Genomic DNA, 4712 nt, shown 5'->3' on the forward strand with positions numbered 1-4712 from the left:
CTTCTGAGGCGAAGAGGTCGACCTCTGCCTTGCCGAAGATCTCCCAGATTCTTTGAACCATATGTAGGTAGAGCATCCACTCTTCTGAGATGACGTTGCTCCGGGATAGCATGTCCGCTCCCTGGTTCAACCTGCCCGGCACATGTGCTGCTCTTAGCGAACGTAAGTTTTGCTGGGCCCATTCCAGGAGGCGCTCTACCAGAATGAAGAGGCGCTTCGAGGAGAGTCTGCCCTAGCGATTTATATATGACACCAGTCATGCTGTCTGAGCGGACTAGCACGTGGTGTCCCCTTTGGTCTGGCAGAAAGGTGCGAAGGCCCAAACATACTGCCAGCATTTCCAGGCAGTTGATGTGAAGCCGACTCTCCTCTTTCGACCAATGGCCGAAAGCCGGTTTGCCTTCGCACAGAGCTCCCCAACCCGTGTTGGAAGCGTCTGTGGAGACTACCTTCCTTCTGCAGACCATACCCAGGAGCCCCGATCCATCCACTGAGAGTCTTTCCAAGGGGCCAGAGCTGCTACTCAGGCCTGCCTCACCTTGACACACATGCGTCTATGGCGCCAGGTGTGGGACGGAACTCGTGGTTTCATCCAGTACTGAAGGGGCCGCATGCGAAGCAGGCCCAGCTGAAGTACTGGAGACGCAGAGGCCATGAGGCCCAACATCTTCTGAAACGCCTTGAGAGGGCGAAGGGCTCCAATTTCGAATGAGGCTGCGAGCTGCTGAATAGCCAGTGCACAATCTGACGCGACTACCGCCCTCATTTGGGCTGAGTCGAGAACTGTTCCCAGGAACGAAATCCGTTGGCTAAGGGACAGCGCGCTCCTGGCAAAGTTGACCCTGAGTCCCAGGCACTCCAAGTGGCTGAGGAGTAAGGATCTGTGGGATAATAGCTCGTTCTCTGACTGGGCCAGGATGAGCCAGTCGTCGAGATAATTCAGGATGTGTATTCCCATCTGTCTCAGCGGGGAAAGAGCCGCATCCATGCACTTCGTAAAAGTGCGGGGAGCTAGGGACAGTCCGAAGGGAAGGACCGTGTACTGATATGCCACTCCCTCGAAGGCGAATCTCAAGAATCTGGATGTGAAAGTAGGCATATTTTCAGATTCAGCAAAAAGAACCCGTCCCCTGGGCACACTTGCGAGAGGATCTGCTACAATGTAATCATCCTGAATGGCCGTCTCATGAGGGCGCGGTTCAGGTGTCTGAGATCGAGGATGGGCCTTAGGCCGCCATCCTTTTTGGGGATGAGGAAATATAGGCTGTAGAAGCCTGATTCGCTCTGAGCTGGGGGAACCATTTCTATGGCTCCTTTTGCCAGCAAATTCATCACCTTGTGATGCCTTCAGGTGCGTAGGACGTGTGCATCCTTGCTCTGAACCGAGTTGGAGACCACGCCTCAGAATCGCGGGGGTCTTCGAGCGAATTGAAGTGAATAACCTCGTTCTATTATCCCCAGAACCCACTTTGACACCCCGGGGATGGCCTGCCAGGCCTCGGTCCGCGTGGCAAGGGGTTGGGTTGGTCCGAGCGACAGGCCGCCATGCGGGGACCCAATGCTCGTGATAAGCAGAAGAGGAAATTTGCTCTCTTTTTGAAAATGTTTGTGTTTTATTTTTCTCGCTATAACAGCGATAAGTTGTGCGGGCGTTAACTGAACGGGCCCGCGGTTCACAACAGTATTCGCCACAAACACATTGCCATCGGCACCCGGAAGTGAACGGGGTGCTTGGAGGCACAAAAGAGGCTGCTTGGGGGGTGGTCTGGCGATGGCGAGACTTTGCCCCCTCCTCTTCCTGTCCCGCGGATCAGGTTGACGCTGGAGGCGCCGGGTCCAGCACTACCTTGGGCCGGGGTCCTTGGTGCTTAGGGAATGGGTAGCATCTAGCCGAGCGGGAGCGATGCCGGGACCCAAGCTTAGAAACTGGTGGTGCAGCTGATGAGGCAGGCTTCGCGGGCTGCTGAGTCGGCGCTGTCTTGGGGCGACTGGCGGCAGCCGAAGAGCTGGAGCATTTTGGCAAGAAGTTTCGCATTGCCTGGGACGACTTCTGTGCAGCAGTGAAGCGCTCTGTGAACCCTTCGACCGCAGGTCCAAACAGGCCAGAGGGGGAGACTGGAGAGTCAAGGAAGGGGACCTTATCCGCATCCTTGATCTCTGTGAGGGTCAACCATAGGTGGCACTCAAGCACCACAAGGCTGGCCATGGATCTACCGATCGCCTGAGCCGTCATCTTTGTGGCGTGTAAAGCCAGGTCGGTCGTGCTGCGTGACCCGTCCATTCTCTGAAGAAGCTTGGCCTGAAGGACCTGGAGGATCGCCATGGAGTGAAGCGCCGAGGCCGCTTGTCCAGCAGACGAGTAGGCCCTTCCAGTGAGCGCTGAAGTCGTCCTGCATGACTTGGACGGATGGGCGGCGTTTGCCTTCCAGCCGATGGCCGTGGGCGGGCAGAGATGCGCGGCCACTGACTCATCCAGGGGAGGCAGTTTGTCATACCCCTTTTCTTCAGCGCCGTTGACTGTTGTGAGGGTAGACGAAGAGGAGGTACGCAGGCGGGCCGAGTAGGGGGTGCGCCAAGATCTGGTGATCTCGTCATGGACTTCTGGAAAGAATGGAGAAGCTCGTTGTCGAGGGGCTTGATGGCGCCCCGTCAAGAACCAATTATCCAGGCGGCTGCGGGTGGGCTCCTCCGGCAGAGACCAGTCCAAACTCAGCTCTTGGACAGCCTTAGACAGAATGCGGAAAAGTTCGGCGTCCATGCCTGTGCTGGCAGCGCTGGGCTCTGCAGATGGCAGGGGGGCGGGGTCGAAAGACGAGCCCGACAGCTCCTCTTCATCTGAGGCAGCCAGAGACATACTGTCATCCATGGCGTCACACTCGCTCCCACCGAACGAAACCAAGCATGAAACGCACTCGCTGTGACCATCAGCGGCGTGCAGGGGAGCCCTTGCAACAACGTCGGAAATTTGCTCAGAAATTTGCTCTTTATAGTCGCCGGATAGCGGCAAGGGGAAGGAGACCACGCTGCTGCAGACGCCGAAGGCAGCTGAAGAGCGGCGAAGTCAGCCGAGCAGAGAGGGGTCTTGATCCGCTGCCGAGCCATTGGTTCGTTTTTAATACACTGCACGAACCAATGGCCGTGCATCGTGCAGAATTTGTTGTATAATCAATATGATATTAAGGAAATTTAATTTAACAAGTTTTTATTATTTTAAATTTTAACAAGTACCCATGTGTATACGTCTGATGATGATGATGCATAAGCTACTGAATCTTTACAACTTCAACTCATTGGTTTGATTGTGGCACCAATCGCTGTTTGACCTACTGATTATAATGAGTTTTTCAAATTCAAGGACCAAATAGATACTGCTTTTACTCATTGCACTGATCAGGAAGGCAGAAAGAGAAGGACAGAAGGGGAGAGAGGTGTAAAGAGAGATGATCATTCCATCTGCTTACACGAGAATTTCAGCATTAAAATGTCTTTGAATGATCAGCCTGAGAGACCTAGACCTGCTGTCCCCTTCCTCTATCAGACAGTCAGTCCTGCTCCATCTGATCACAAAGGAAGCTAATCGCTTTGCCCTGTCCTTGTGCCTCCTTGATTAAATGAATGGATGCTTGCCAAATCTGTGGTTATTTTAGAAGCGTAACAAGAAGGGCAAGAGAGGAGACCTTGCTGCCTTGAGATGCCTCTTTAGTCTTTATTTATTATTGTTAAAGGTGTTTGCTAAGGGTCAGGGTCAGAGATTTGATCGAACCCTGAACCTCAAGTATTACTCTTTTTTTAATTCACAATTTATACATTTGTTGGGCACTTTTATCGAGAATTATTGCATTCAAGGTATACATTTAACAGTTAATGGATGGATTGGAAATCAGACCCATGACTTGGCATTGTTATCGCCATGGTCTACTATTTGAGCTACAAATCTTAAAGCGATAAATAAGGCTTTATTGGATAAATCTAAGACATATAAACTAATCTAACACATGAACACACGCATTAACACAAGTTGCAGAAAGAGAGTAAGTGAGGAAAGAATGAGTTTGAGAGAGTGAAAATGTGAAATCCCAAGTTTATAGCAATATGTGCCATTGCATCAACCTGAACAACCATCAATCATTTAATTAACCCTCGCACTGAGTTCCTCAATGAGGCTAAAATGTATATTAAATGCACCAGTTCAGCTAGAATCTGGAGGTACTTGTGTTGCTTGTTTAGTTTGTTTGTGAAGTAACATCTTTGGAAGCCAATGGTTGGGCGTTGGCTGAAGATGCGGAGTTGTAGGCTGGTTGAAGTTTTGAGGTGGTCACAGACTCGAGGTGAACTCGGAGACATGGCGTTGTAGCAAAACTTAACTCAGAACACAAAACTCTCAACCGAAAAGAAAAGAAACTAAAGTAAAAGAAAGAAAAGAGTAAAGTTTGACGAAAACTTTGGTTTTAGAGGAGCTGCTGGCATGCAAGCCATAGCACGCTGGAACGGCGCTCGAAGAATTCACAGGCAAAAAGCAGTGGCAAAAAGCATGGCTAAAAGCATAAAACAAAAAGCAATGACTAAAAGCATAATTTGATGGTGTCCTGAGTTTTTAAACCGGGCTGTTGGACACATCCCAAATGGTATCTTGACCAATTAGACATTGTCTTAGCTCGGGGTGTTGCTATGTTTCTCCTCACAATACATAAATCAGCATGTTATCTTATAAG

The sequence above is a fragment of the Sinocyclocheilus anshuiensis genome, unplaced genomic scaffold (assembly GCF_001515605.1).
Source record: "Sinocyclocheilus anshuiensis isolate Anshui unplaced genomic scaffold, SAMN03320099.WGS_v1.1 scaffold532, whole genome shotgun sequence".
Taxonomy (NCBI): Eukaryota; Metazoa; Chordata; class Actinopteri; order Cypriniformes; family Cyprinidae; genus Sinocyclocheilus; species Sinocyclocheilus anshuiensis.